The sequence below is a fragment of the Heterocephalus glaber genome, unplaced genomic scaffold (genome assembly GCF_053883595.1).
Source record: "Heterocephalus glaber isolate CG9 unplaced genomic scaffold, H.glaber_assembly_v1.0 deba00001561, whole genome shotgun sequence".
Taxonomy (NCBI): Eukaryota; Metazoa; Chordata; class Mammalia; order Rodentia; family Bathyergidae; genus Heterocephalus; species Heterocephalus glaber.
In genome coordinates, this window is record NW_028258349.1 from 8,323,322 (window position 1) to 8,350,049 (window position 26,728).

Consider the following 26,728-nt stretch of genomic DNA (forward strand, 5'->3'; position numbering starts at 1 on the left):
TTTGTCTGTACGTCTGTTAGAGCAACAAATGTGTTATGACAATAGAAAGGCAAAGTTAAAAATTCACATCACGCTTCAACTTCATGTTATTAACATGCATTCATATCCCAAAAGAAAGACACATAGGATAAACCAAAATGTGACCCTAAGTGCTGAAGGCAATCCAAAGGACTTGAAAATAATCTAAAGACAGAAATACATAGGCCACAAATGTCTCAAAACAAGGAGATTTGCCAGCAGGATTGATGAGAATACTCTGCCTGGAGATTTATTTGACCTTATTGTCATAAAAGGCAATGCCCTCCCCCGCCCATTCCCCGATGGTGAGGAAGATGGGGTAAAAAGCTCTTTGACCAGGTGGCAATGGCTCTGTCTTAGTAGAGGCTAAAAATGGATGAGAACTAAGGGAGAAATGAACTTCTGTGGTTTTCAAAAAACGGTTCAGAATAGATGAGCCAACTCCTTTACATGTTCAAAAGAAAGAGGGAACAATTTTGTGAAATGCTAAGGCAGTGCAAAGTGAATGTTAAATAGTTTTTATCCACCCCCAAAAAATAGACTTATTCAAATGCATGTCTTGCTTGTCTTTAACTAAAGTGAAATTTCTTAAATCCAGCTGTAGTCTTATGGGTGCTGGGGGCGGGAGGGGGGCCAGCGGAAGCACAGAACACCCTCCCAGAACCGAACACCATGTCATTTGAAAAGCAGAGGCACACGCTATTGATTTTTTTTTAAATACAAATTTGGCAGATTTCACATGATCCATTACATTTCTCAGGACGGTTAAGATGCAGCTTGCATGATTTATTCAGAATAAGGTCCATTTTTAGCTATATTTAAGTCTCCTATTTGTTATTTAACATGTGTTTAATGTTTTCTGTCCCTGCTGTGCACAGCTGCAAGCTGCTATTTTTTGGCAATTTTTGTGACTGGGAAGTGATTTGTGTCTTCGCAGCTCACCTTTCTATTCTATGGCCTGCTGTTTTGATTTTTTTCCCCCTAAACTTCGAGAAATAAGTTCCTCTATGTCGTGACCTCTGTTTCACTTTGCTGGGCAAACAGGAAGGCGTAAAGGGCACAGCAGACCATGACAAACTTCTTGCAGGGCTTTTAGAATGACATCACTGGGAGCCTGAGTAAACTGAAATTTCAAGAAGTTTATATTTTAAAAATCAAAGTTTCCCTCTCCCAGCCCCTCTTCACAATGGGTCAAAGCTGGTGACTTAGAAAAACATCTCTCCCCCAGCAAGAATGGTCAGGTAAGAACCAATGTGGTGTTTTTCATCTATAGACAGAAAACAGCCTACTGCCTACCTTCACCCTAGCTGTTTCCTAGAGAACTCACTCTTATGTTCTAGAGCTACCAGCCCCAGCAAAGCACTTCCTCTCACTATGTTTCTGGAACCACCATTCCCTGAGGAAGGGCAGGCCTCTCAGGGAAGACTGTCCAGCACAAGGTCAAAGATGCCCCTGAGGCTACTTACTGGTAGCTCTTCTCTTCCCCTACACAGTGGCCCAGACAGACACAAGAAGGCAGCAACTGACACAGACACTGCAAAGATCAACATCAGGTCTGGCCACAGTATTTCTGCCAGCCCAGTTTGGATAGATCACATTTAAGTAAAAAGTCTGTAAGTGTTTATCTGATGCTGGCAACACGATGATGGTACCGAGTGGCTTGGTGATTTATTTTTCCCAAGCCTAAAGGATCCTGCTTAATATTGCTTGATATATGCTAACCTCCCCTTTATAGGGCCTCCAATTGAAAGCCATGTTGCAATGGTTTCATCCTGGCCTCTTACTTATCTGAAACACACTCCGACTGTGCAGCGAAAATTGAATCTTTTCCTCACAATCTTACTGACATGAAAAATATATAATACAGTAAATGATTAATGCAGTTATAAACTATACCTGAGATAAGATTTAAGTATTCATATTTCTATCATGTTAATACAACACGATAAACCCATGAAGCAAACTTGACCGGGGCATTTGTTATTCTGTCCAGTGTTCAATTATTCTTTGTCCAAATACAATTTAGGGGCTTGCTGTAATGCAGTCACTTGGTGCAACACATTATGTGCTTCTGGAAGATAATAAGCTACCTCGATGGTCAGCCGAGGAGACCCCACTCCATAAAAGGCCCTCCCAAATGCCAGGAAACATGCAGACAGATAGCACCGGCCCTGGCCCCGAGGACAATCTTTCTGAAAAGATCATTTGCACCCAAATGCAACGCTTATTTTATTCACCCCTTCTCCTTTCTACCAGAAAGTCTCCCATTAAAGAAAAACTTATTTGCCATAATCAAAAGGAACTTAGCAGTAAGTGAAAGTGCTTAAAAACTGTCTTCCCTAACACTGAATATTGTATTTTTTTTCTGGGACTCTAGTGAAGCCATTTCTGTGTTGCCTCTAAATGGCCCCCATTCCTCCCTTGTGTAAATTGCTCACACACGCTGATGTGCCATTTACCACCCACCTCATTATTTTTATACTTCTGATGTCAATTTTGATGATTTTCAAATGCCAGCCATTTATAGCTCATTCTAACACACACGTACACACACACACTTACACACACACACACACATACACACACAAAGTGATTCACAATCTCTGCCATTAGCTGCGCTTTGGAGACCACTGGTATTTAGTGTCCCAGATCTGTCCTTCATTAACTAAGAGACCTTAGAAAAGTAACTTCTCTTCTATAAGTCTTGGTTCCTTGACTACAAAGACAGACTACCCCTTGGGTTTGATTTGTAACCACTAACAGTGCATGGCATACAGTAAGTTCTCAATAAATGGTAATAATTACTGTGTCATCATTACTTCCTGCTTCTCATGACAATAAATGAGCTAAATTGAGCAGCGGGCTTCATTGTCAATACCTATCTCCTCAAAGGTAACTAGGGGCATTTGGTTGCTATGCCTTGTTTATAGCCTCTAGCAATTGCCTTTGTGTTGAGAGGTGGCTCTTCCCTCAGCCTCTGCCTTCAGTGCAAGGGAGGATGTGCACCCCTAAGGGTGCCAAAGGCAAGCATAAATAGGCATCATTTTGCAGGAGGCTTGCTCAGTACCCAGCATAGTAGGGCTTAGTGGGGACTTGAAGTCTAAGGTAGAAGAGCTCGGGGAAGGCCAATGAGTGTGCTGCAACTCTCCTGGTAGTGTCTGCCCAGAGGACCTATGGGCCCTTTTGACTCTGGCACAACTGTAATAAATTCATGTCCTTAAAACTGACAGAAAACTTATCGGAGCAGGTACTTTGTGTTCTTTAAGAGGGCAAAAATCAATACTACAAGGATGAGAGAACTCTCTGGTCTCGCTCCAAAACCCACCTCTCTGAGATGGGGACCCGATGATTCTTAGATGGCAAGCAGTTGAATGCACTGGGCAAGCTGCAATAAAGAGAGGACTTTCTGTGCTGGTTTGGAGCAAGGATAAGATGAACCACTGAAACAGGGCACAGTGGGGCCACCCTATAATCCCAGTACTCTAGAAGGCTGAGGCAGGATATTGCAAAATTAAGTCTAGCCTGAGCAATTTAGTGACTTAGTGAGACTCTGTTTCAAAATAAAAGAATTTTAAAAGTGAATGCAGTTCTGTGCAAAGGCCCCAAGTTCAATTCCAATCTCTAGAACCACCTCCCACACATGCACACAAAAAGGACCATTGAACTAGCTTTTTGGGCCCCCCAAAAGTAAAATGGCTGCCATGTTCCACAGCCTAGAAGCAGAAAGAACCCTGGAAATTCCATGACCCCAAAAACCCTTTGAGCCTAAGCACACTGGAATGGTTAGTCAGCCTACACAGAAATGCTGCTTCTAGAAATTTTCTCTAAGAAAATGATCATGGGGCAGGGGATTTAGCTCAGTGGTGCCGCTGCCTGCCCTGAAAGTGCAAGGACCCGAGTTCGATCCCTGGTACAAAAAAAAAAAAAAAAAAGAAAGAAAGAAAGAAAGAAAGAAAGAAAGAAAGAAAGAAAGAAAGAAAGAAATGATCATGAATGTATGTCAAGATTTAACCACCAAGCTTTGGACAGAGCCTGATTTAAAGAATGAACTAAATGTCCAAAACCAAGGAAGCAACTAAAAACCATACTATGCTGCCATAACAAACAATATGCTACAAGAACATGTGGAAACATGAGGACAATGAGAAGGAATGTATGATATTTAAATATAAATAATACAGGTATGAAAATATACATGTATTCTACATAGGTAGAGTATGCATAGCATTTAGGGCTCTAGAGTCAAAGGAGGCAGTTAAATCCTAGCCTCTCCATTGAGACACATTACTTAATTCTTCCATGTCTTGGTTCATTCATCTGTAAATGTGTATAGCAATGGCTCCCACCTCATCAGGTAGCCTTGAGGATTTTGTGAGTCTGTATAGAGAAAGCCAGTGGATCAAAGACTGGTCAATAAAGTAGTCCCTGCTGCCAGTGGTGATGATGGTAGAGAAGGAAATGGTTTCTGGGCCTGTGAGACTGGCCAAGCTCAAGGCTAAGACCCTGTTATGATTTTGCGCATTTCATCCTAGGAATAATCTCATTTAGAGAGTTGCCAAAGCTCCTCCTCTGGTAAATTGTGAGCCAGGATTCAAACATAGGCTCTTACAATCAACACTGAGAGCAATTGTCTGTTGGTGAGTAACTTGTAAAATTGTTGTCATTACCTATGCTGAGAAAATATCCATTTGTTAGAATCTCACCTCTGTTGAGAGTCATTAGCATTGGGGCAGCACAGAAAAGAGAATGTTAATTAAAATTCAGACCCCTGGTTGTCAATGGAAATGCCTTTAGAAGATGCTACCATGACTCAAAATGAAACCAATATGTTCGTATGTGCACACACACAACAAAAGACTGAACATCATATACCTCATAGAGTAAGGAGAAGTAGTAGAAATTACCAGGTTCCCAGGGATGGACCAAAGACTATCACAGATATCAGAGCCCCAGGTGTTCAATACATGAGGGATTTTCTCTTGGATATCAAACATGGATCTGCCTAAAGCTCCCAACTGACTTTCAAGAGAAGATCCTTATCTTCAAAAAAATACATGACTGAATTAAGGGAAACAAAGGTCTTATTCATAAGTTTAATCAAATAGGAAATACAGAACAATCCCTAATATTCTTTGATGTGCTTCAAAAATAAGCTGTCAATCATGAAAGTGTTTGAAGATATCAAGGTTACCAGTATGTGTTCTACAAAGTTATCGGCCATGAAGCTGGGCATTACCACTCATGGCCAAGAGTAATTGAACCAAAAAAAGCATAGATTCAAATTTTGATAACTTTAATTTTGATTAAGAAGAACAAATCAAAATAAAATTGAATGGATAAATGAAAATTTTATTGCTATGGGGAAATAAAGAAGCTGTATTTCTTGTAACTAATAGTGCCATTGTCCTTAGGAGAGAAGGTTCATGTGTAGATATAATATTATACAATATTATATATTTGCTAATTATTGGTTATACTATTACTATATATCTCTCTCAAACTTCAGAACCAAAAAAATTATGTGTGCAGTGGATTTATAGATGTTTTCAAAGTTTCCTTGACTCTTTAATCTGAATTTTCTATATTATTCTCAATGACCATGCCCCAAGTTAGTAATAAGAAAATTCACACAGAGGAACACAAAAACATCCAATGCTAAACCTATGCAGTCCAAAGCTGTCTGCTTTCTAAATTCTATGCTAAGCCCAACTTACACATTCACAAAACACTATTCCTGTTACATGTGTGCAGTAATGTTTCATCAAAATCGCATCTGGAGTCACATCCCTGGACACTGGGCTGTCAGGGATTGAAACGGGCGCTTCTAAATTCTGGAGGACGGGCTACCTATTGAGCCGTAGGTAGTGCCTGCATTTTGTTACCCATGGTGACAGCTGCCAATGTGTGAGTGAATGTGAAATGTCAAGTTCTCTGGCACCATTCCTGGAAGAATCTGTAATTTACTGGCTCCGTCATGTCACTCTCTGAAGTATTGCCTGAGAGACAAGCTATGACCTACCCCAGATCTTGGCTGAGTTTTCATTGGGATCCTCCAAAGGCCACTTTCCCATGAGGGTCCTTTAGGGGAAACCTTAGCACCTATTTTCCTCTTAAGTTAAATTTCTTCTGGGAATGTGAATGGGGTCTCTGGCACCTTCCTGTTTTTCTCTGCCTGTATTTCTGGGTAAAATCCCAAGGAGGTACAAAGTGTAGAGTGGGGGGTGTTGTTCACCCCATCCTATTTTAAACCATGATAAAGTGGCAGGAGCCTTCAACGATCGGAAAGGAAGAGACAACTGAGGAGTGGCAGGAGGGAGCAGCGCTTACTTCAAAAAGATTGGTATTTGCTAGAGACCTCACAGAAGGTATGCCTGCCAGTTCTCTTTATTTTTTAATACCAATTCAGTCAACCAAACCTACCTAATGCAGTGTAGAGATCACTTTTTTAATTGTAGGAAATGAACTGCAGTACTAAATACCATAAATTAAAACTGAGCATGGAATGATCTGACCATGTCTGATCAGACAAAACAATTCACCCCCAACGTGTGGGAAAAGTAGCAGCTCCCTTGCATAGGTGAATATTCTAAACCTCTGCTTAAGGGCATGCCTTCCTACTCATTTCCTGATAAGGACTTGCAGACTACTGCAGCCAGGAACAGTCCTCTGTCCACACATTCTCAGAGATAATGACAAACTAAACCCCAAAGGCCTGAGCGCTCAGGTAAAATATTTTCGTGATGCAAATATCTTCTTCACAAGCAAAGATTCACTCTGAGCAAGCAAAAAGGATCGTTCAACTTGGTCAAATGACGGATAGGAGAATGGAATGGTGGAGTTGAGTCTGAGCAAACTGCACTCTACGGTCTAAACAGACTGTCAGATACCAGCATGAGACCTACACCAATTAGTACAGTTCTATTTTGAACAACTGATAAAGCAAACATGTGCAAACTCAACTCATTCTGACATAGGATCCGAGGCATCTTCAGCCCTGATCTCTCAAATTCTAAACCCAAAGTTCTATTGGATGTGTCCCTTTGGATGCTTGGCCAACACCTTAGTCAATGCAGTCACAGTCAAACTCATTGCTAAGCTGGTTGATGGGAGAAAGAAACAACAGTGCCTCCCCTGATCCCTCCCTTTACCTATCTAAGCCCAGCACTAGTGCCTCCTTTTACTTACCCAACCCTAACACTAGTGCACAAGTCATAGAGCTGTTCATGACATTCAACGAGCCTTCCAAATCGGGCTTACTAAAGGCTCTTTTCTCATCATTCTCCCTTGATTTTTTCCCTCTCTAATCTGCCCTTCTTCATGCCACTAATAGAGATATCTCGCCACCTTCTTCCTTGGAAATGCCTACTAACTACAGGATTCAGGATTAACCCTACAACATTTTGATGTGCTCTTCATGGACTTTTCTGATATTTGAACTTAGTTAATGCTCAAGCCTCATTACTACAGCCTCTTTCTGTGGACCTGACCCTCCACCAGTAGTAGAAAATTAGCCCTTGAATGAACTGTAGTCAGTGATTTTGAAGGACCAGCCTGGACTAAGGTGTAAAGGAGAGTGAAGTAACTTTCCATGCCATTCAGCTCGCATTGTGATCTTGTTTTTCCAAACTCCGTTCCATTTGTGCCATCCAGCCCAGGGACCAGCGCCCCCTAGAGGACCATCCTCCATAGCTGGGGTGCCCTTTCTCAGTTACCTGGTGGGACTGAACTCTTGGAAGGCAAGGACCATATTTAATTAATTTACTTTTGGACCTTGTCTTCATTCCACCTACAAATCCTGAAGGCTCAAGCAATGCATGTTGAATACACAAAACTCCAAAGCAATTATGAGGGCAACTCAGCCAAGTCACCAAGGCTATGTCCTCTCATGAGTAGGGTGCATGAATATTTGCCTCCTTTCTCTTCCTTGTTCACCTGGGCCCAGGCAGGCTGCTACAAACCTTCAGTCTTCCAAGAAAGTTGAAGCTGTCAGTCAGTGGCTCTGTCAATCACATGCCTTTCACAAAGGCTCAAATTCATTAGGAGGGTAAAAAAGCCTTTAAGAAAACATTGTCAGAAAGAATCAATCAATTTAAACATTTAAAAGTAAAATGTGCGTCAGTCAGTCTCCAGGGTGAGGGTTCCCTAATGCAAGGAGTCTCTTCCTGGTTGCCAGCCAGAGCCTTGGGACTAGAGAGGAGGCTTCCTTCTGAGGTCTGGCTGCTCTGGGGTGAGGGCAGGCAAGGAGGGAGCTGCCAGCAGGAGGGCTGGGAGGTGCTGAGGCGGAGTGAGAATTGGCCATGTCATTCTCTAGCTGCCGAACATGTCACATTTATATAAAGAGATGACATTGTTTCAGCTTCTTTATGACTCATGGTGCTGTAAAGTGATATTTGGTCTCCTTTGGGAGACTGGAATTGGAGTGTCTCTATGCCTCTTTAATGAAAGGAAGAAAGAAAGAAGAGAAGGAGGAAGGAAGAGGGAAAGAGAAAGGGGAAAGAAGAAGGAAAAACGGTAAAGGAGGGATGAAAGGAAGAACCATCATTTGCATTTTGATGACATCATGGATCCCCCTCACACACTCGCTGCCCTTTGATCTTCACAGGCTGGTTACTGTTATCTTCATTTTTGTGATTCAGAGGTTTTAAATGACATGCTTAGGGACTGGTAGCTAAGCTGAAAGTATATTCAGAATCTTCTCTTTTATTATATTGTTTGAAAATAAAAAAGAAAGGAATAGGGGCAATTCGGTTAAAGTAAAAGCATTTTCACTAGCTATGGATATCTTTCCAGCTACTACGAGGCCTAAAAAACCATGTCCGAAATAGTGTGGTAAGAACTGGGGAGGGGGTCGGGGGGGGTGCGCTGGGAAAGACTGGATGGGGTCCAGGGCTGTGGATTCTGCCCAACACTTCTACCTGGGTCAACATCCAAGATATCTGGAGGGTAGCTCTTCTTGGGGGCAACGTTAGTTAATAAATCCAAAACCATTACATATACTTTAAGAGAAAAGGAAATTTCTTGAAACTTCAGAGTAAAACCCAACCAGTGGTGTGAAAAATCATTAAGTGCTTTTTATCTCAGTCTCTTGGGAATTCAAGTCTTCACATGTTAGCAAACCAGGCATCTGCCTACATGGGGGTCATCTCAAGACTGTTAGAAAGTAGCCTGTTCTGTTTTTGTTTTTGTTTTTTTTCATCCTAGTGAATTCCTGTAAACATCTCCCCTGCCTGCCAGGAATTTCACCATTCCATAAGATTCATTTGCAAACACCCTTATCATACATTTCTCAAAGTAGGAAAGTAGACCTCATAGGAGAGTATTAGACATCAAAAGGAAAAGGAAAGAAGAGACAGGACATCAAAGGACCCGAGGCCCTGATATGATATATCTCCTCTCTTCATAATAAAATCAGTAGGGCCAGGGAATTAGCTCAGTGGTTCCGCTGCCTGCTTGGCAAGCGCAAGGTCCCGAGTTCGATCCCTGGTACCAAAAATAAATAAATAAAAAAAATCAATTGCTTTCTTGACAACTCCTCATCACGACGCTATCCAATATGGCACCAGCAAGTCATTCTCAGGAGTATCAGGAAAAAGTTGTCCGCAGAGAAGGTCTGGCATACCCTCCTTTTCCTTGGGCTGCCATGCTTGAGAATAGCCCATTTCCTCTTGGTCACACTGAAGTTCACAAGGATTCCAAGACTGAAGCTTGCTGCTGCCTCTCTGTTTATCTCACAAGGACAGGACACAGTTTCTGCTTGTTTTTAGAAGTAGGAGGTGGTGAGCAGAGTAAATGGAAGCAGTCAAATTATCTGTGAATGGTGTTCAAATTTAAAATTAAAGTTATTTTGGTACGCATTTTATATTTTTAAAAAGCACCCTAATAGCTAGAAATCTCATTGGTTGCCTTGTTAGTGAGTTCACACACACACACACACCTTGCATTTATAGGGTGCCTGATTTGTGTCTAAGCATATGGGCCTTCAGAATTGAAAAGGAACTTAACATTATATAAATGTTCTCCAAGCCTTTTAAAACACAAAGGGTCTCTGCCAACTAGCTGCTTACTTCCTGCTTGATCTCTTCTAATCACAGGGAACTCACTACTTCCTGTTTAGACAGCTAGCTGCTAGATTTTGATTCAACATAAAGATGAACTTTCTGTCTCTTCCTTTCCTGAATACTTCTTGATGTTCTAACACTGGGCTAAGCCCTCCACACATATTTTCTCTGTCAATTATGCTAACAGTCCTTTGAGACAGGGACTAGAGGAAACTGAAGTTCAAAGAGACAATTTGCTGATGATCAGGCTGTAAGTGGTAATTCGGGGAGCTGATCCTAGGTCCACAGACTGCCACATGATCCCTTCTGAGCGATGCTTTTAGGCTTCCACCCCGTTATCTGCCGTGCATCACAGGGCAAGGCCTCCCTCTCCCCTCAAATCCCAGCACTCTCTTCCTGCTCACCTGGACCTCTACCCTTCCCCAGAGCTTCATCTTTTCCAGGGTAAACATTCTATTCACAAAGCTCAGTAGCCTTTCCCTGAGCACAGCGCGTGTGACTCACGGGAACATCACTGGTAATGCCATTCGTGCATTTCCCATGGGGTTACTTCTTGCCTACGTGTTCTTAGGAGCAAATGAGGAACTCTTCCAAGGGGCGGAAGTGTAGTCCTCAAACAACCACTCCCTCTTCCCCCCTCTTATCCTCTTAGCACCTAGCAGCAAGAGGCCTCTTCCCACTGGTGCTGGAGCATGGCCTTGGGCACGCTTGCTTAATCTAGCAAATGCCCTCTCATGTATGGTCTCGCTGGCCAACAGGATTCTGAGGTCCTTAAGGAAGGCTTTATTCATCTTTGTTCTAGCAACACCTAGCATGATGCACGTACACATTTGAAACTCCAAAGCTCTAAGGAAGGGATGGATGGAAGGAGGAAGAAAAGGAGGGAGAAAAAAAGATGCAATTAGGGATACAAATTGTTCAACCCAGACAAAAAGAAAGGTCTTCATATAACTGGAGTTACTTCCTCTGATAGGAAAAATCTATAGAGATAACTTACTGTCATTTGGGAATGACTTTTTGGTTCCCACTACAGAACTCATAAACTGGACATCTCAACTGGAGTCTTTTCATTTTTCATAAAACCTTTATTAGTTGCCAAAGCTTTAAAAACTAAAAACAGTTTGAAAATAAAAGTTTGATTTTCTAATTTTCTTTTCAAAGGTTGACAGATTGCTTCCTGGTAGAAGTTGATTGGAGCTGAGTGGCAGCTGCCATTTGAGAGGGAACTCTCAGTCTCAAGTTTAGGGGGCCCTCACCTGGCCCTGTCTGGCCCTGTCTTTCCCAGGAGCTGTCTCCATCTGCAGCCCCGTCTTTAGTCTGTGTGCACATTTTTAAAACACTGAGCAAAGGTAAAATGTATTCATTCATTCATTCATTCATTCATTCATTTTGGCACTTGGATCCTGCAGGAAGACTGCAGCTCCGAAATCCCTTCATTCTGCATCTAGTTCTTAGAGTTCCTGGGAGACACCAGCCAAGGTCAGCAACCCAGAAGTCAGAGAAACCTTGAAGGATGCTGCCATACTCCTTTGCTTATCAGCTTTATTTTTGAATGCTAGTATTTTAAACAAGAGGGTTCTTTTAAAATTCATTTTTCCTTCTTTTTTTTCCCCTTAACTTTTCTTTAAACATATGACTTTTTTTTTGCCAGATTCATAAACACACATAATGTACTTTAATCATTTCCTCCCCAGTCACTTTCTGTGATTTCACATTTTTGGGGAGCTCAAGACATATAACGTATTTTGGTTATATCCATGCTCCTATTATCTGCCCTCACACCTGCCTGTTTCCTTCCTCTTGTCTAAAAACAGCTTCCTTTATTTTTAAAGAAATCGTAGCCTTCACAGTTAGTTGTATCTTGAGAAGTTTTGAGCCTTTGTTAAGGCTTGTCCCCTAGCGTGGGGTCAAAGGACAACAAAAGCATCATGGCTCCAGCATAGAATCGTGCATAGTTTCCTGCCCCTGCCAGTGCCATGTGCATATGATCAAACTATCTTGCGTTTTCTGGCACTCAGTCTGGACCACCCCAGCCCCTCATCCTACCATCTCTTCTGCCTGTTGAGCTCAGGCAGGAGCCGTAAGAGTTAGCATCCAGCGAACCCAGAACACCTTCTAGGTTTTGGTAGTGAGCGAGTAGACCACTCCTTCTAGCATGGTCTTGTGAGTGAAACCCTAAAAAGTCAGCAGTCAGGGGAACCTGTATCACCTCTGCAGACAGAAACCTTCCTGACGCTTCATTCTAGAAATTGGTGGTGCCTCTGAGGCTGTTAGTGGACATCATCTACATCAGATGACTGAGTCCACCCTGTTTCACTTGATGCTGCTGAACTGTTTGCAAGACAATTTCTCCAGGGCTTCCTTCTCCATTGAGCAGAGGGGGTAAGTCAGGGAAAGCTTTTATGTGGCTGCTGCGTTTCCAAATGTTCCTCTGTGATTGACAGCTCTGCATTCAGCTTCCCATTATGGCACCTGCAGATAATGAGATATCTTGAAACCGGAATTTCCAGCGCCTGAGCCTGCCAGGAATATTATCATCAGTGTTCTAGCAAGCCATTCCCGCTGCACACATGACCTCTACAAATTTGAAATGTCAAAACACAGCCAGGAGCTGAAACCAAGGCCACTCCAGACCAAGTGGCTATTGGCTCTCAAATGTGCAGGAAGGAGTCCTTTATCTTGGGAGAATTATGGATTACCAGAAAATAGTGATCTTTTCATTAACCTACATGTATTTAGAATGTAGATAATGTCTGCCTTCCATCATTCTCATAGCCTGTGTGTGGGGAGACCAGGAGAATGAAGGCCTCTGCATTTCCCCAGTGACTCAGGCCTGTTTGGGAGCTAATTCAAGCCATCAAATCTCTTTGTCCTCAGTGGCAATTTGGGGCCTTGATTTTGTACCTTTTGTAGCCACCTGGATCTTTGTTATGCTATCAGAGAAGCTAAAGGTAAAGGCATTTAATCCTATAATTGGGATCGTAATCTTCTCTGTTTTGCCTTTCTCCCATTTCCTTTCCATGTAGGCTGCAAGCTCTGAGCTTTGAACACAAGGTGGTTATGGATCCACCTGTTTGCTCAGTTTGCTCAATTGAGCTTTGAGTCTGCACCGTTCGTTATGGTGGGTGCTCCGACACTGCAGGAATCTGCAGTGCACAAAGGGTGGATCTGGCTAATGTTACTGTTATGAACACCAAAAAGCAGAAGGTGGGTGACTTATGGTGTGATATAAGTAGAAGAAGGGTATTTAGGGAGTGAGTTCTCTGAGTTGGGATTCAAAGGATAGGCTGGACTTTTTGCAAGCACTAACTGATGTAAGGGAATCAATGGGTAGGTATTGTAGACAAACAGACCTGTGTGAACAGGATCTGTAGGTCAAGAGGTACATGGTACATTCAGGAGACAAGAGAAGCTCCAAGGTTCCTGGATCACACATTATCCGGGCCCAAGGAGAAGCCTGGCTAGAGAGGGCAGCTAAGACCACCTATAAAGGCCTCAGATGACAGCCAGAAGGTCTGGAGAATTCGTGCAAAGCCTGAGAGCTTGGCATTGTAGTGATAATTCTGTATATACTTCTCCTCTTTTGTCATTTTCAAATCACAGATGAACCATTTCCTTGTCTGCTCTCCACCCATGCTGGGGCTGGCCAGACGGCTGGGTTCTAAGGGCAGGCATAAGAACCAGTTCAGGCCATGTCAAAGAGTCTTTTATACCTCTGTCACAGGCAGATCAAATCAGCCTAGACCATGATCCATATTGGGCCAGTGAGAATCAGCTCTGAAAGTTTAGCTGTGCTTTCATGTATGTGCTACTTCCTGGAATTTCTAAGCTGTAGAAGTTAGACACCATTTATGGTCATCTTGGCACTACTGAGAAAGAGAGCCCACTTCTGCATGTGCAACTAAAGGAATCCAGCACAGAGATGGAAAGACAGAGTTCTAATGGCATCATCTCACACCTGACATCAACCATCTCTGAGGGTAATTTCCTTTCTAGATTTACTCTGGGAAATGATGGGCACATTTTTATGTATTTGTTAATTAAAGCAAGTTTCACTGGATCTTTCATTTCATGAAGTCCTCAAATAATCTTAACATATATAAGGTGTGATCCTGAATGTTTACATTTTTAAAAATTGACATTAATCTCCTTCAGCATACTCCCCCCCCCCACTTCAAACACACGTATCCCATTATTCTTAATCACTAGCTGAAGCAGTTCTGGAAGTTCCCTTTTGGGAGTGTCTTTGGTTATGTTATCGGGGCTGCCTCTATGTCATGAGTTGATTTAAAATGTTTACCTTTCATGGTCATTTTGACTTTGGGGAAAAGCCAGAAGTTACATGGTGCCAGATCCAGCACCAAGGGGGATAAAGATGGCACTCAATGGCAGCATTCCGTGTATTTTTAATCACACCTCATAGACACTCTGGAAAGAGGACTTCTAAAACTGTTTCAGAAAGCGTCCTGACCAGTGGGGTAAATGTGATAGAAACAAGGAGGATGAACTGTGATATGTATTTTATTACAATAAAACTGGTTTTATTTAAACATACGCTGTATTTTTTGATCAGCCTTTTTATAACAGCTCGTGTTATCATAATCTGTGCTCACCACAATGATTTGGGGAGTAACCCTCTGATACTGAGGTTAAAAAACGGAAATTGAGATGAAGTGATACAAACAGGCCAGGATTGCACATTTCTTTGGGAAGCTCACTACCCTTCCACTTACCTGGCCTCTCCCAAAGGCCATGATTTCCCATTGGCAGATGTAAAGACAACCCACGCTCCCTCCGCGCAAACCTTGTACTGGCCTGTGGAAGATCCACAGGAGTCCCAAGACAATGGCAACAGAAACTGATGCAGACCAGCTCTCCAAATGAAGCCACATTCCCTCAGGAGGTCTTTCCCAAAATGTCTGGAATCCCACTGATGCCCCAAGCCAAGACCAAGGCCCCCAGCATATCAGCATGGGGTGGCTCACAAAGTAGCACCGAGAACCCAGAAAGAGCAGAGGCCCACCCCAGGGAGCCCCAGGCCCCCGCTGAGGGTTAGCAGGCCCTCTCCTTATCTTCCCTTGAAGGCTCTGTCTCCGTGCGGGCTTAAACAGTGACCTTCCTGCTGGTCTGGCAGGCGCCGATGGCTCAGGCCCTGCCCTCCGGTTCTTCTCAGCACAAGTAGGCAACTTGGCTTGGAGTTTTTTCTCCTGTTAGGCCAAGGAGATCCAGAGTCAGCCAGGAGGACTTAGCCCATCTCAAAAGGCCAACTGAGGACTGTGGTTCAGTGACTGAAGAATCAGGTTCCAGTGCTTCAGAATCCGGCCTCACACATACACACACACACGTACATACGTACACAGGTACACAGACATACACATAAATCTATACAGACACTGACATAGAGAGACAAAGATACACAGACATACACAGGCCCATACACCTACAGAGCCACACACAGACACATACACCTACACACATAGACACACACCAATATACAGAGACACATACCGATGTCCATACAAATATACACAGACAAATACACATACACACAGGCATAAAGACAGACAAGAGGCCCAAACACACACACACACTAAGACATATGCATACATACACAGATACACATATAGGCACGTGCACACACACACACACACACACACACTACTTTTTAAAGACACAAAGGAACTCATCAGGGAAAACTCACTCAATTTATCCACCAGGCCAGCTATACCTAACAGTAGTGCTGTGTATGCCTACTCAGCCCAAATGACATTACCCCAGGATCCCTGGAAAGATTTTTGTTTTGTTTTGTCTTTTTCCTTTTCTTCCCAACAGGATCTGAGGACAAAGAAAAACTTGAGGTAGCCAAAATAGACCTCAAGTGATAAAAGTTAAAGTATATCTGGAAGGGTACATGAATGTGCTCAAAGACAAAACAAATAATTTATTCTCAGCTGCTTTCTCCTCCGCCCAAATATCTTGGGCTCTTGGGGAGTCCACACCAGACTGGAGAAGGAGTGTCCCTCCTGCCCAGAGCCTATTTAGCTCACCACAGAGGAAGGAGGCTGGCAGGGCTGGCTGTGTGTGGCAGCACATGGCCAGGGCTCAGGGAGAGAAAATGGCTGCCCTGTCGCCAGGTCCTTCTGTGTGGCCCTGTCAGGAAGGAGCCTGAGCTCTGGCCGGGGCTGGCTGGCTCCCGCTAAGTACTAATGCCATGGTGGCGGTGGGGGACAGGAGATGAGAGACAGAACAGGGCAGCTGCAAATGAAAATCACCCTGGGGAAGGTTACAACTAGATAAAGTTTTTGACAATAAGATTCCAGAGACTGCTGACGGGAGCAAAGCTCAATATTTTAGTCTCAGTACAAATTTGCTTCAATCTTATACAACTCCCATGCAGCATTGCCCACAGCTGCATGCTGTAAACAACAAACAAATCTATTTCCATCAGCCCTGCTGATGCCAGGAGAAAAGTGCCTGAGCATAAGACATGCACAGATGCAAACCCTCACCTGAGCCTGGCGCTGCCCTCCATTTGGCCTCTCTAACTTAATATCGTTGTTACAAAGCTATTGGTCTCCTGGTAGCTAGCTGGCTCAACGCAGTGCCTCTTCTTCCAGCTAATCTGACAACTCCGATCCAAGAAGCATCAAGGGCCCAATTAAGAAGACACATCTTATCAAGGAGCTTATTTTGCATAACAGAATACAAATGACGAATAAAAATTTAATGTTTAATAACTTAGTACAAAGAGGGCTGTTGATATAGAATGCCTGGAATTTTTATGGAGGCTGTCAGACTTGTGATAAAACTGTTATATAGGAACACTTGGCAAAAAACAGCGTAGAATTTTTCAGTAATGGTGTGTGCATGATATTGCATTAATTCTTGATAGGGAACTAACTGTAAGCCTGGGAATCAGCCAGTTTGAATTTCAGTTTAAGATGGTGTGTGTGCTTGCATGCCCTTGTGTGTGTGTGTGTGTGTGTGTGTGTGTGTGTGTGTCTGCACCCGTGTGAGTATGCGCCTGTATATTGTGTTCCGTTCAGAACTAAAGGAGGAGGGTGTGACCGGATGTGCACATGATTTTATTAAAGAGGATCTAAGAGCATTTTAAGGAGGACTTTGCTGAGAAGTTGCTCAGTCCTTCCTAAGGCATCTGTGTCTTACAGAGGTTGCAGACGACAGGAAATGACTGGGGTCCTTTACTGAGCTGCTCATCCTGATACCAAGGGCGGGGCAGGATTCTGCAATGTCTTCTTGGGAATGCTGGAAATTCTTTTTCACCTGTTTTAAGGGTGAGTCACACAGTAGAATAGGATACAGTAGGGTACAAAGAAATACTAGACTTGTTATTCTCCAGCCTCCAACATTTGGTTCCAGGAAACAGCAAATAAAGATACATACAAAAAGCCATGGACTGAGTTGGAGATACTGCTTAACGACTCTGCAGTTTCTCCATACCTTTGGCCATAATGATGCAGTCATTTAAGTATTTATTGAGAGCCTGAATTTGGCTGGGCTCTGGAAGGAAAGCTATGGTTTCGGCAGCAGCTCTAGAGAGCAGAGACGGTCACATCCTTGTCTCTAGATTCTTCCATGTGCTACTTCCATATGCTACTTGTGAAACATTGAATAAGTTACCCAACGTCTCTGTACTGCCATTTGCTCAACTGAAAATTGGTCTATGAATACAATCTCCCTCTATGTCTTAAAATTTTAAACTTCTTGGGCCATTTAGTACACTGTCAGCACCAGAAACTCTCAACAGCTTCCAGTTGCCTTCATGTTATCAATATATTTCAGATCAATTGCACCTCCCATGCCTTGGCCCAGAGCAGTGCTGTTGTGTACACTCTATATACTGTAAACTGATTGAGAAAACTCTTGACATTATGACTATAACTCCACAAAACTCCAAATGTCCATCAAGAGGAATTGAACTTTCATTTGTAGTTATGTTTTATTTTTAAAGTACCCATTAACTAGGTCTACACTCTCTGTGAAATAGAGCAGAACTCTTTCAGAAGTACATACAACGTCTATATAAATGCAAGATGAATTTCGTAGTCATCCTGTCCTATTGCATTAGTGTTATTACATTGAATACTAAATGGATTTCTAATGATTGGCCACTCAAAGGAAAATGTGACTGACCCCTTCAGAGTAGTCATCAAACGCCATGGGCGGATTGGAAACTGTGGGGTGAGGGGGCTTATTCTAGTGTCCAGAAAGCCAAACAACATAAAACACAGCCCTGAACATCATGGTGTGGGCTATTGAAAGACACAATTTACTTGATGAGGCTAATATTCAAATGCAAACTTGTATTAGAATTAACACTACAGGAGGGACTTTTACATGGAGGATTTGTTACAGAAATAAAATCTATCGGTAACACTTTCATTGTTCCATCATTATGAACTCATTTGGTATTCACTGTAATAGCACCGATCATAATGAATTTGTTTGATATTCATGTGGCTTTCCCACACATTAACAGTTTCTGTTATAATTCACCATCCAATAAGCATTAGTTAATGTGGACTTTGGACCAATAAAGATGGTCCATCCCACCCTCCATATTTGCCTGGAGCTAAGAGTTAAGGGACATATTGATATGGAATGAATATTCTGGCTCCTCCTGGTTTTCATCCCATCCAACAAGCTAGAGAGCTTTCTGGGACCCATGCTGGACATAAATGAGAATGATCTCTGTTTATTTTTTGGAGCTCAGAGAAATCAGAGTTTTACCACTTGATGCCTCTAGTTAAACCCCAGCTATACAGATTTTAGAATTCTGTTCCGTACTCTCAGTCCCACCAAGGCTGCATGGGACCCATGTAGGGTAAACAATGCTTCCAGCAAAATGTTACTTATGCCAGAGAACATGCTCCTGTCCACTCTCCAGAATAACTTTCTACAAAAAATTTCAGGGCTGTGCTTTTGTAGTTGTGCAAATGTTTACCCTGCCTTAGATCCCTCAGCCAGGGACTGGAGCCAGTTTCTTGGCGGTTCTCACTTGTTGGCAATCAAATTGCCCAATCCTACAGAAAATAGAATGTGACTGATCCTGGACCAGTTACTTTATCACTTTTCAGGGCACGGAGAGGGCACTCTCTATTAAACTTGCTGGTAATTAAATTTGTAAAACGTCCCTATGATGCTCCCTAGCTTCTTAGTAATGGATTTACCTGAGTCTCCTGCCCAGGAGGAAACTGCCATGCAACTAGGAAGGATGGTTCGATCCATAACTATGAGTCTTTCTGCTTCAGTCACCCAAGTGTTTAATACCCAACCAGCGGTTCCACAAAACTTGCAGGCCAATATCATTTTTCTTTAGAGGAGATGCTATCCATGATTATCTTGAAAAGAATATCTGTTTAATCTCTCAGTACTTGGAGCCCTCTGACCTCCAGGCTGAAGGTGTGACGAATAAATCCACACATCTTGTAACTTGTGTGTTTTTTGCAATGACAGACCCCTTTAACCCCAAGTCAGGGAGCGAAGAAACAGGCTTGCCTGTGCCTCTAAAAGACAAGTGAGATGCAGGTAACACAAGCAGGATTGTCCAAGATGGCAGAGTTTCTGGTCTTCCTGGAAAGAAAGGAATTCCAAGAATTCTCTCTCCTCTGGGTAACTGGGAGTCTGAGCAAGTTACTGGTCCACTGGCGATGGAAGGGCCCAGACTTTCTCAAAATCAACTCTCCCATCTGTAAAATGGAAATAATGAGATGGATGTGAAGATTAGGTAATGCAGAGCAATGCTTATCTGAGCTCCTGTCTTAAAGTCTGGGCTCCAACATTTAGAATGTAGGATTCTTGAATCAAGCAGCCTGTTAATACCTTAGCTGGAAGTAGATGTTCCTGCTCCAGTTCGTCCATACAGGGCAGGTTTGCTGAGACTCTTTCATTTCCAGGGCATCATGGAGTTGCCTTTGGTTTGTATTCACCCTTGCTGGCTCTAATTTCTCCAGTGTCTGCAGATAGAAAGAAGCAGTGCTGAGGCCCAGGAGGTGAAGTGACTCTGTCCTTGCCTGCAGTGGCAGGTAGAGCTCCCTCGGAAGGCTTGTGCAGAGCACACTGATTTCCTGTTGCCTTTGTCTTTTGTTGTTGCCATTGTTGTTTTTTTCTCCCCAACATAGCAATGATTTCCCATTTTAAGAAAAAATATGAAGCCATTAAGCCATAATAGGAACAAATGCCTTTGGGCGTTTTTAATGTTAACTCAGCAGAGGAGGAAGAAATGTTGCATCATCCGGTGCCATGCTGTGCTCACATGGAACACACCCCTGCGTCACTGCTGTAGTTGACCTGACACACCTTGGCAGGACACAGACAAAGAGGAAGAGGGTGTCTGGCAGTTAGAGCTGACGGACCCCTCCAGGTGAGCTGCGCTTGTATCCACGGTGTGAGTGAGAGCAGGTGCCTGGTACCCTACGTGGGCCTGCCCAAGTTTTGTGGGCTCCTGTCAGATCTCCAGAGTTATTTAGCATAGTTTTCCATGGGATCAATACACATCGAGTATATTATCCATCCCCATGTGCCAAGGGGCAGTCCAGGGGCCATGGTCCTCCAACCAGCCAACAAGTCACACCTGCGAGCTGCCTGTAACCTCACCTTCAATTAGTGAAGTGTGGCTTGATTCATATCTTTCAAGTGCACTCTTTTTTTTTTAAGAGACACCTACTCAAAAGAATCCCTCTCTGGAATTTAAGAAATAATGAATGTGGACCTCACCAGCCCCTGGCCTTTCGGTAGTTCATAATGAAAACGAATGTTCATTTTTCCTTTAAAACTGTCTCGAGCTAAATGATACTGACGCTTTCAATTTTTAACATCATAATCAATAAAGGCTGCTTATGCACACTTTGCAAAACCATCAGTTTAGAAGTTTGAAAAAAATCTGCATATGGCTGCAGCTTGCTGGCTGGAACGCTCTCGCACTAAATCTTCTGAGTTAAAGTTTTACTGGTGTGTTATGAGTAAAAATGCCTTGTCAGCCATCTGCCAGTTTTTCTCCTAACATCCATATTTCCAACCCTTGCTAAACATTAGGAGCATGTGGCCACAAGAGGCCACCTCTACAATTAAACAGTGGAGCGCGGCCACAGAAGCAAGGGCATGTCAGGAGAGAACTGTCTAGTATTAATTTTAAAAGTCCATAAAGACTAGCTCTGACCCATCCAGGAAGATAGACTGGCTGTTAAATGTATTAGAGACTGTTAACCCCAGGAGAAAAAACAGGGGGCAGAGGGAGTGGAAAAGAGAAAAGAAATTTAAAAAGAAAGAAAGAGGGGAAAGAAAACAATGACAAACAATGCACCAGTGTCAAAAGCTTCAATGAATGCTAATCATGGCTGATTAATCAGTCTCTAATTCCACTGATCCAAAAAGGTTACCAAGTCAATTGTATAAAATTAGCTCCTTCTCATGTGCCCCTCTGCATTTGGAGTCTCTATCTGTTCATTTGCATCTTTTGCCAATGTTTACTAAGAATTCAGTTCATTAGCTCTTGAGCATAAAGTCAGAAATTGGAGAGGACTCTGCATTTTCTCGCTGAGAGTAGTACTTAAAACAAATAGCATCACTTCCTCAAACATTTATAGATTAAGCTAAATGGCATTAATTGCTGTAAATCTCTTATTTGTGTGGAGAAAAAGGGGGGAAAGGAAAAAATCCCTCTTTCTAAATGTGCACGGTTTCATGGCAGGATTGCTCTATTCTCATCTAATGCCTCTTATAGTTGGGGGCAAAATGTTTAATCACGGAATTAATAGGAAGCGAATGGTGAGGGAAGTTAACGAGGCTTGCTGCGAGGGGGCTCGCTAACTTTTTATAAAGCAGCGTTTTGCAAAGCTCAGAAGCAGAAGGTTGCTTTTGAAAGCCCTTATTAAAAAGAGATCCCTGCCACATATGTAGAAGCTGTCTTGGGAAATACCTGTTTTCCCCGTGTTTGAAAATCTTGAAACCTGCCAAGGAGAGGTGGAAAAACCAATGCTGGGCTGGGCCCAGGAAGTCTGCCCAGGGCCGTGTGGAGGAAGCAGGGATTGACAGGGAAGATGAAGAAAGCTCTTGCTTGTTTTCCAAAAGTGCACCTTGTGGTGTGTTTCAGATGAGGGGGAATGTGCTCAGAGAAGGAAAATAAGGGAACAAGTCAAACAAGCCGGGTGGTTTACAAGGCAAGGAGAGTCGGATTGCAAGAAGCTACACACCTCCCTAGGAAATGTGCAAAAATTTTGATTCTTTGGAAGGACAAACGCCATCTGTTCAGAGTCCACTTATGCTAAGAGTATTTCACCTGCCTGTGTTTGGGAGATGTGGGAATGGACCAGGCGGAACACCCCAGAGAGCTGTGCTGGCCTGGGAGGAATTGCGGTGCACAGAGCCAAATGGATTTTAAATAATGCTGGTGCTGGACAAACCCGGGTGTCTGTTGGCAGGAGTCCGGCCGCAGACATCCACTTCTGGTCCCCATGGCACTCCCCCGCTAGACTAAGCAGAGTCACACGGTCTGCTCTCTGGGCCTGACCTTCTATTTTCCTGAATATTTTCTGGTTGAAATGCTCTTTGCCCTGAACCAGAAGCCTCTCTTTCCCTAAACTGCTGCAGAGCGTCAACTACGGAGGGATGGGAATGCTAAGCTGGGCCTCTGGCTGATACTGACTCTCCTCTCAGATCTGCACGGAGTGAAGAGATTTCAGGCAATAGCGCAATGAAACAAACTCACTTCCTCCGGGAGGTCTCCCGGATCACCTCAGGCCCTCTTTTTCTTAGCAAGTCACTGAATACACTGTTTTCTAATGCTGATTTTTGTTAATTTTCTTCTGAGTGTGAGCCTGTTAAAAGGACAGGATGAAACATTTGTCTAGTCCTCTCCCAGATCAAGCACAATGCTGGAACAAAATAGACATTTAATAAACTTCTGTTACATGAATGAATAGATGAGCACCTCTCAGATCGTCATTTTCTTATATGCTGAGCAAACACAGGCCTGTTTCCTTTGGCCCTGAAATATCATAACTCAGTGCTGAAGACCTGAGCCCTTGGTCCCAAGCATGAACAAGTTTGCAGAGTGTGGGGTAAGGTGTGTAATTTGTAGTCACACCCATGATGACGTTATTAAAGGGAAAGTCCCCATTTCTGGGGAATAACGTGATAAAAGTTATTTATTAGCTCTATTTTCCTTTATTTCTGTGTCATCTGCCAATTGATAAATACATACAAGTATCTGGAGAACAGATCTATACTTTCATCTTTCTACCCCTAACACAGATGTGACTCACAGTCAACATCCAGAAAATATTTGCAAATGAATTAGTAAATGGGGTTGGGGTGTAATACAGGGAAATCTCTTTCTTGCATTAGAGCAAGTTTAGGAATCAGAGTCCCCACACCTGCTGGTATATCTGAGCCTGGGGCAAACGTACCCGGAGATGTGGTTTGAAGCTCTCAGGTAAACCAAAACTCATTTATGTCACAGTTATTCTTGAAAATCTCTCCAGATGGCATCTACATTGCAAAATGAGGATCTAAATTCTGAGGCTCATTCATTCAGCAATGCTTAATGAACACCTATTTTGTCCTAGCACTGTGCTGTATCTGGGAGATGACCAGATGAAGACTCATTGTCCCTTTTTTTGGAGACTCACACTCAAAAAAGAATATGCAAAAACCATCAATAGAAAACAGTCTGTTCAGGGGCTTGGTAAGGACACTCAGGAAGAGGGGACAGGAACATAGCCAGAGCTGGGGACCCACTGTGGCCCCCAGTCAGTATAACAAGGCATGTTTCCCTCCACTATTAGAGCACACCATCAAATCTTGGGAGGAAGATTAAATACAGCAGCTAACTTGCTTTAGGAGCCACTTTCTGTAAGAGTACGTGCCTTTCATTGTGTAAAATTGCCAACGTGGTGAGGCACGACCTCTTGGAGAGGGGAACTGAGACCCACTGAGGACATATACCCATGGTCGCATTACTCATCACCTGATTGACTTTCACTGGCTGAACTCAAGGCTGAGAATTAGCTGCATTGTGGTGGCACCTTCCTGATTGAAAGTTCAAGTCTAGCATGGGTAATTTGGTGAGGCTGTGCCTCAAAATAAAATGACAGTAATAAAAAAGGGCTAGGGATGTAGCTCAATGCAAAGGCCCTGGAGTTCAATCCTAGTAACACACACACACACACACAGAATTGCTCATACCCTTAATGTTACTCCTCCCTGTAGTCTCAATGAATCTCTTCAGTGACTCAGAGATACCACCTGCTAGGAAGCAACAGGAGCTCAAGCCAGCCTTAATGGCCCGACAGGACCCTCCTTAAGCTCACAACCAGGTGGGTGCTTGGGCAGAGCTGGGCTGGGCTCCAGAGCAGGAGGCTCATTATAGCAAGCTCCTCAGCTCTCCTCCGCTTCCTGATTCATCATGTTTTTTTATTAGCTCTCTTTTCCCTGATAAACCTGTGCAGAAGAGGAGCTCTTCGAAACAGCTGGAGCGAGTCCCTTCAGCAGGTGGAGTTTGGCAGGCAGGTTCCCAGATCCAGCCGCCAAATCACTCAAGCTCCCACTTAGATGAGAGGAAAAGAGAACCACAACATAAAACTGCCTTGGCTTCCCACCCCCCTTTTTTGGTAATTCGTCAAAGAATAAATACAACAAGCCAAGGAGAGGGCGCTGCTCTTAAATCATGCATTCGGGTCTCATATATCTTTTTTCTGCCAAGAATAGTTTTGTATGTTTTATAAAAATTAAAAATTATTCTTGGTAATAATGTCTCTTAAGCTGTAACTCCCTTCCTCCCTTTGCTGTGGTTTCAGTGTTTTGTCTGCTGGATGAGGGAGCTGGGCATCGACACCACCGCCACCACCAAGTGCTTTCCTTTCTCACCGCCATAGTTCTTTCTCTCTCCCCCATTTCCAAGGTTCACTCCATCCTCTTTTCCTCCTTACGTCCAATCTGCAGGCGAATGCGAAAGCAAATGGGGAAAATCTAAGGCTTTGTTTTTAATGGAATATTTCTAGCTTTTTGTTATTCTGACCTGAAATTCGAAGAGATGTTCATGCAGTACCAGCCATATTTAGTTTAAAATCCTCATGAGCATTCCGACTCCCTCCTGTGGAGGCCAGAGCTCTGCAGAGTGTGCTGTGACTACCAAGGAGAAGACTCTGTCCCCTCAACTCCAGTGCTCCTTCCCTAGGACAAAGTTTAGACTGTATTCTCATTTCTCCTGCTGGCGAATTGGCTCTTCTATGATCATGGTGGAAACTAGCACAATCGGTAACAGAAAGCAAGGCGGGGTGCTGGGTCCCCAAACCACAACTGATTCCAAAGGAAGCTGCCATATTTGGGTCATCCTTCCTTCTCAGTACCCTGGCGGATGGTTTCCAGAAGCCCCACATCCAGCACTTTGGGAGGCTAAGGCAGGAAGATTGGCAGCTTGGGGAACTTAGATTCCAGTTTGGGCGACTTAGTCTCATAGTGAGATCTGGCTCACAATAAAAAAGAAAAAAGGGCTAGCGATATAGTTCCGTGCAATGGCCCTGGGTTCAATGCCAAGTACTACCCACCCACACACAAAGTGAATTCCCACAAATACCAGAATCCTCAGATGCTCATGTTTCTTACATAACATGGTGCAGTATTTACATATAACCTATGCACATCCTCTCATATACTTTAAATGATCTTTAAGTTACTTATGAGACCTAGTAAAATGTAAATGTTATGTAATGGTTGCTGTACTATATTATTTAGGGATAATGATAAGAAAATAATATGTACATGTTCAGTTCAAACCCAAACATTCCATGGTACATGTCAGCACCGATGTAACTTTTTATCAAATATTTTCCATCCATAGTTGGTTAAATTATGGATCCAGAACCTGTGGATGCAGTGAGCTGACTGCATAAGCAGTACAAATATTTTAAGGACTTCTGTAGTGGAGGTGAGCACACTGAGCTTGTTCAGGGCAGGGAAGGATTTTGGTTTGCTGCCAATTATACATCGTGGCCTGGAATGCTGGATTCTGCATGATCATTCCAGTGGTGGTTGCCCAGGGTCTGACTTAGGCTACCTACTAGAGAGACAAATCTCCACCTATTTCTTTTCTGGGCTTATAGTCACCGAACTCATTTTCCATTCTAGGCAAAGCATTCAAAAAGTCAAGAAACACTCAATCAAGCCTCACCAAATACACTAATCAACTAGTTTAACTTTCTCTGAGCCACCATTTTGGCAAAGTGAATACTCTGTAGAAATTGTTTTATCCATGGGATTTATCTGCCTCCCTTCCTCATCCACTCACAGTTGTTAGAAAGGGCTCTGAGATGCTAGAGTGAAACAGTCTGTTGTTTGAACTAGTCCGACGGTGAATAGCAAAAGAGAATATATATACCCTCTCGGGGGGATGCAAGTCCATGAAAGGCAAGAGGGGCATTTTCTTTGACGTTGCAATATCCATTTGCACCACAACTGCTATACATTTTTTTAAAAGACAAAAAGAAAAAGGATAAAGATTGGGTGATGTATTTCCTGTAATATTTAATAATCACATTGAAACACTGACACACATTGCTTTGCATTTGCAAACCTCTGTTTCCTTTGAAAATTACACCCCAGCATTTAATTCACCAAAATAACTCATTTTATAC